A 6,969-nucleotide genomic window follows, 5' to 3' on the forward strand; every position below is an offset into this window, starting at 1 on the left:
AGCGTACCCGGCCATCTTCGTTCCTCGGCGCGGCACGGTAGGGGCGGGGCTACGCAGGCCCCGCCCCGCGTGTGGCCCGCCCCTCCCCATCCCCTTCTCCCTCGGCGGCTCCTCCCCCGCTTGCTGCAAGCCCTTCAATCTCCCTTGGCTGCTCCGCCTCCAGTCTCTCCTGGGGGCTCCTCGTCTCTTGGCTCCTGTGCCCCCCAGCCCCCACCCCCGCCCGCTGCTCTACTCCTCCTCCCCAGCCGCCTGCTCCCACCCCCCCAACCCCGCTCAGTGTCCTTCCGTCTTCCCCTCCTGCTCCGCGCGCTCCGCCCTCTTCTCTCCCGCTCCACCACCTCCTTGGGCTTCGCCGGGAAACCGCACGGGAGCCAGGATGGGCGCCGCCGCGTCCGTCCGCCCCCGGACCACCGCGGAGAGGAAGGAGGGCCGGGAGGACGGCGCCCCACCCGGGCTGCAGGCGCGGCCTGCCGGGGGCTGACTCGGGGCCCAAACAATTCCCGGGGGAGAGGGCGGTCACCTCACTGCACCCATTCTCAGGCCTTGGATGTCTGGGGTCCTCCTCTCTGCCCACTTGGTGGGGGAGGGGAGCTGCGCCCTGGGTCTCCCGAATACCCAGGATGGTCCCGCGAGGGTGGGTGAGTCCCCGGAAGGGAGGCCGAGGGGGCTCCGTAGCTGGAGGAGGAACCCGAGGCCGGTCCTCTTGGGTGGGACCTGGAGGACACACCTGGAAGTGGGGAGCTGGGCAGGTGGGCACTTCTCATCCCTGCCAGGAGAGCCCCAGCAGGGCTGATCCGAAGTCCCCACTCTGGGCCACGCCCCCTGACCTGCCCTGAGCTCTTGCATCTTCCAGTCTGGAGGATCCAATAGTGTGAGTGGAGACCACTGCTCAGGCGGAAGCCAGGTCAGCTCCTAAAACATGAAACCTCTATGGTAATTGGTAATTATGTTCCACTCACATCTCATAGCTGGAGAAACTGAAGTCCAAAGATGGGGCTGTCTCTTCCTCCAAATCTACCAGCTACACTTCATGCTCCAGATCCCTGGACACAAGACTTAATGCCAGGAAATGCAGAAAAGTATCAGGGAGGATTTAAAACACTGTTACAGTGATACAGAAAGATCTGATAAAAACCCTAACAGCAATCCATATCTAGCTACGTAGGGGAAGAGACTAGAGGAAAACCTCCCCAAATGCTCACAGCAGTTTGCATTCCTTCAGTGGGATGATTTTTTTTTAATTATCGTATTTACTGTCTAAATTGTTTGTAAAATGGTTATATTACTTTTATAAGGGGAAAAGTTGTTTTTAAAAAGCATGTGAAGGCATGGAGACTGTAATTGGGACATATCGAGGGAGGCCTTTCCTCGTCTTCTACCACAACACAGAAACTTCCTTGCTCCCCAAGAATCTGCCCCCACCCGAACATCATATGCCGGAAATTCCACCACTGGAGTCCTTTTAGTTACACATGCACAGTTATTAAATGTCCAAGAGAAAGGGATGGAGCGTATCAAAAGAGCAAATACTTTGTGATCTTGCATGTTCCAGAGAATGCCCAAGTGCTGAGTGTCCCTATCCTGACATCTTCCCTTCTGATCGGCCTGCTTTATTACCAAGGAGGCTGCCACTGCCTTGTCCCTCTCTCCCTGCCCACGCTGCAGTCACCTTACTACCCAACATGGCTGGGCTGAAGCTGCAATCCCGCCCTCCCTGCCAGGCATCGTGTCATTTCAGAATTTCACAAATCCGGGCGCTATCACTAAAAATTATCCTGAATGGGGCTGGAGTGCATTGGAGTGACGCCAACCTCAACAGAGAGAGAGAACACCCACACACATCAAAGGACTCACAGAAGGAAAGGCAAGATGAAAAAGTATGAGATAAAGAATAAGGGGTGGGGGAAGCTACACCCCATGAGGAGCTAAGAGGCAAGTGTTGATGGGCCTTTCCCTGAGGATGAGATCTTCTTTTGGACTCCTCAGACTGGCTGCAGACCTACCATATGCAGGCACTGTGCTGGGCGTTGGGATGCTGCAGAGAACAGGAAAGAGTCTATGCACCCCCAGCCCGCAAGTCAGGGACTAAACCAAGAATAGGCATTTAGGACTGTGGCTTGTCTACAAACCAAGCCAGGGTGCCAGTTCAGAGTGGGAACTCAGGGGAGGCCTTGTGAGACCGAAAGGAAGATGGCTTGGATGAAGAAACTGAGGCTCCGGTCCTTAGATTCTCGAGTGCTGAGCCCTTGCCCCTTGGCACGTGTAGCCACAGTCACCAAATACTTGCTGATTTACTAGCAGATACGGCGCCTCACCCAGATCTCCCTGGCTGGGGCGCACACCCTCCTCAGAGGATTACCCTTGGCTGACAGATGTCTGAGAGGCGATGCTCCCCCCGCCCCCTGCCCCAGGACTGCTCCTGCAGTATGACAGACCAGGCCCCCTGCCTTGGTGGGACAAAGTGTAGTGCACCTCACCCTCTAGAGCCCCCCATGGGCTACCATGGCTTTGCTAGCTCCTTTCCTCTCTAGCCTGCCTCCCCTACCCCCATCCATCACTTGCATGAGAACTACCCCTCCTTGAGCACTGCTTCTAGGGAGCCTGACCCCAGAGAGTCTGCTGTGCTTATTCTTCCAAGCACTTAGCAAATATAAACTGTTTGACCATCGTGACAACATCTACACATAGTCCTAACTTCATGTGCACATTAACAGAGGAGAATTGGGAAGAAATGTCACATGGCGTGCCAGTGGAGACAGGTGGAAGCCCCTCACTGAAAAGGCTTTATCCACAGGCCCACCCACGGCCCCTGGACCTCTCTGAGTCAGAGAAGTGAAGCAGGCCAGCCGCATTTGTCTTCCTAAAATGAGCCAACAAAAGGAAGAGACCAGAACTTGGGATGACGGAGGCCTCCATCTTCCCTTGTAATGTTTGCCCCAGGCAGAAACTGATGGTCCCTAAAGACCTGTGTGGGGCATTGGGATGGTAGAGAAGTTGGTAGGGGGCGTGAGGGGAATCTTGCCTCCCCAGCTTTGCCATGTATTGGGAAGTCTTGTGTGCGTGTGTTAATTGTTAGGGAGAATAAAGCCTGTCTTTCTCACAGTCAAGTGGGGCTTTCCATGTTGGACTGAAAAACAGAAGCATATACAAAGCACTGCAGGGAAAGGAGGCTTTCGTCTGAGCCGAAGGCACAATTATGCATTCTTTATTGCCTCCATATTCATACCACGGCCTCGCCAACAACGAAAAGTACAAACATTGTAGCGACCTCTCCTCGCACCAAGATTTCTGATGGACAAACAGCTCAGGAAAAGTCCACTTAGGCCCTGGGTACTGGAGATGCAAATATTGATACTTGCTCCTTGCAGACCCTTTGGGGAATCCCCTTGCCCAAACTGTTAAAATGCCCTCAAGTGGAGCTTGCAGAATATTTTCTTTAAAATGCTCCTTAAGGAGTAAATCCAACACACTCCTTGCATGCCAGGCAAGCATGCCCAGAGTTTGAAGATTTTTACTCGGATTCCGCCTTCTCTTCCCAAAGGATAACCTTGAGTTATCAAGGAAGGTACAAAATTGCCTCTATCCACATTCAATACTTGGGAAGCTTCTGGAAAAGAGAGCACCGGGAGGGCTGCAATCGTCATGTCGAAAATGAGAGATATAAATACTCTCACTGGAGAAGTCTTGCCTGCTTGTATAAACAATCGTGTGTTCCAGGAAGTGACACAGTGGGTAATTATACACAATGTGCTGAGAGGAAAACGGAAATGGGCCAGAGTGGGTCTGAAGAAGAAATGGCTCATTGTTTGGCATTCTTTAAATGCTGGAATAGTTACTCAATTATGGGCACTTCCCATATATTTAAATAATGCAAATCCACAAGCTGCAGAGAAGATCAGTTGGAGCTCTCTGGCTAATTCCTGTCTTGCCGGTTTAGGGTCTGCAGAGGCACAGAGCAATACCGAGATCCCTAAGCCGCCGAGACCTCTCCCCAGGCTCAGGAATGAAAAGCGGGCGGGTGGGGCTATTCCCTGAGGTTTTTTCCCTGACTTTAAGTCTTCAACTTTAGACACTTATTTGACTTGTGATCGGAAACGCCCTTGTTTGGATTTTGAGTGTGGACGGGGAGCCTGGGAGCATTTTTCTCAAATGGGACTTCCTTGACTTGGGAAGATTTGTGCAGTTTTGAGATGAGGTTTTTCTCATGTCCTGATCTTCCATTCCAAAGAGATGCAGAGTATTCTGAAAGAGTCAGCTGTGTGAATAAACCAGGCCATCTGTTTGGTCATTTTAGCTCTTTATTCTGCCGTGTGTTGGCCTCTTCGCGTACAGCAATGCCCTTGGCCTTGGTTCATGGCTGTCATGTTGTAGGCAGACTCGGCATTTGTACCTGGGTTATTAAACTTCAGCTATAAGAAAAAAAAAAGTAAGACCAATTTCTCTCCCAAACTTAGAATATTTGCTGTCACCCACTTGCTTCCTCTCCAGGTCTCCCCTCCCAAAGCTATATTTTTTACTTCTCCTTCCCAACCCTTGGGTTGTGTTGCACAAAATGGTAACGAGCCAAATGGAAATGTATTCCAGGCAAACCATAATTTTCAGAAGACACAGCTGCCATGAGCCGGCATACTACACGATGCTTCCTCCTGGCTGGGTTCTCTCCTGTTTAGGATTATGACTCTGGTCCCGTGTGGATTTGGAAAAACAGATTTTTCAACTGCAGACCTCTGCTTTAAGAGCCAAGCAGACCAGCTTGGAAGTCTCAGGCTTACAGAAACAGGAAGGCGGGTTTATCCAACACAGAAATGAGCAGTCTCTGGGTTATTAACATTTGATGACACCAGCATTATAAATTAGTCTCTTTCGTAGCATGAATGGAACAGTTTTGGAACACAGGCAACGTCGGTAGGTCCTGAAACAGCAACCCCGAGATGTTTGTTATATATCCGTGCTTTTCAACCAGGGGCGATTGTGGTCCCCAGGGGACATTTGGCAACATCTGGAGATGTTTGCTAGGGGCATCCAGTGAGTAGAAGCCAGGGCTGCCGCTCAACATCCTACAGGGCCGCCGCTCAACATCCTACAGGGCCCAGGACAACCCCACAACAGAGAATTATCCAGCCCAAATGTCAGTGCTGATGTAGAGAAGCCCTGTAATACACGTGTAATTGATGGTAACATTTGTTCTGCCTAGGATTTTAGTGGGGAAATCAAGGCCCAGACAATGTAAGTAACTAGGCCAATGTGATCTGGCCACTGCTATAAAGCATCAGCCCTGAGATCAAAGCTCAGCTATCCCATCTGGCCTCTGTATTAGTCAGGGTTCTCCAGAGAAACAGAACCAATAGGATACATATACCAAGATTCATTATAAGGAATTTGCTCATGTGATTATGGAGGTTGGGTAAGGAAAACTTGAGTTAGCAAACTGGAAACCCAGGAGAGCCAATGATATGGTTTCAGTCCAAGGCCAGCGGGCTGGAGACCCCAGAAGAGCTGATGTTTCACTTCAGGTCCAAAGGCAGGAAAAAGCGGATGACCCAGCACAAGCAGTCAGGCAGAAGAAGTTCCCCCTTACTTACTGACTCACAGGAGAGTCAATCTTTTTGTTTTACTCTGTCGTTTGACGGATTGGATGAGACCCACACACATCTGCTTTCCTCAGTCTCCTGATTCAAGTTTTCCTCTCATCCAGAAGCACCCACACCAACACACCCAGAATGTTTGACCCAATATCTGGGCACCCTGTGGTCCAGTCAGGTGGACACGTAAGCTCCCCATTACACCTCCTGACTTGATAACCAGTTGCTCTGTGTTTCTACAACTCTTTATGTCCACAGAGTGATTCATGGACGGCAGCATCAGCACCGCGGGGGATCTCATCCAAACGGCCAGCCCGGACCCATTGGTTTGTGAAGCGCTATGTTACACACATGGAAGGGGGTGGCGCGGGAGTGCGGGCATCTAAAAAAAACGATTTTACTATATTGATTCAGAGAGCCATCTGGTTAGTGTTTCCGTTACTCAACTTCATAATCAATAGGGCTTTATCATTTAAGAGGTGCCAAGCGCTACTCAGCTTTGCATGAGAAGCATATTTAACAGTCTGCATTTGTTTGTCATTCAACTTTAGGCCATGCCTCCGCGAACTTCAGCCTGGCTTACCTGGCACAGAAGTAGAAATGGGCAAAAAGCCAGCCCCGAGCCAACCATGCTGTCAGCAATGTTTGATTTTTGCCTGTTTCCTCTGCCTCTCCCCTGCCTGGAGTCCCCACCCAGGACTGGCTACACAGTTTGCTGTCTACATTTTGCAGTGCCAAATGAAAAGGCGGGACCCTTTTCAGACTGCTTCCACAACACACCCTAAACAGAGTGGCGTATAAACAACAGACATTCCTTTCTCACAGTTCTGGAGGCTGGGAGGTCCATGATCAGGGTGCCAGCATGATCCAGTGCGTCTTCATATGGTGGATGGGTTTAGGGAGCTCTGTGAGGTCTCTTTGAAAAGAACATTGATCATATTCATGAAGCTCCATCATCATGACCTAAGCCCCTCCAAAAGGCCCCACCTCCAATACCATCACATGGGGGCTAGGACTTCAATACATGAACTTGGGGGGCACACCAACATTCAGACCACGGCAGACCCCTTGTTTAAAAAAATATTAATAATTTCAAGATGGTGATGGTAGACAATTAAAACAAGCACAAGCCCTTCAGAGCACAGGGCCCTGTCCATACCTTTGACTTCTAGTCATTGTGTCCTTTGAATATTCCAAAGGGACAGCAATTTTCAGAGATAGCACAGAAGATCATTTTGGGGAAAGAGGCCCTGTCCCAGCAAATCAAACCACTTGTTCCCCAGGACTTCTCTGCCAGCCCAGCTACCTCCCCAAGGTCAGCATGATACTGCTGGCAGGAAGAATGTCCTCTGCTCCTACGCCCTGGGCTCCCTGGTTTTGGGGGTTG

This window comes from Lipotes vexillifer, unplaced genomic scaffold (assembly GCF_000442215.2).
Source record: "Lipotes vexillifer unplaced genomic scaffold, Lipotes_vexillifer_v1.1 scaffold3224, whole genome shotgun sequence".
NCBI classification, from domain to species: domain Eukaryota; kingdom Metazoa; phylum Chordata; class Mammalia; order Artiodactyla; family Lipotidae; genus Lipotes; species Lipotes vexillifer.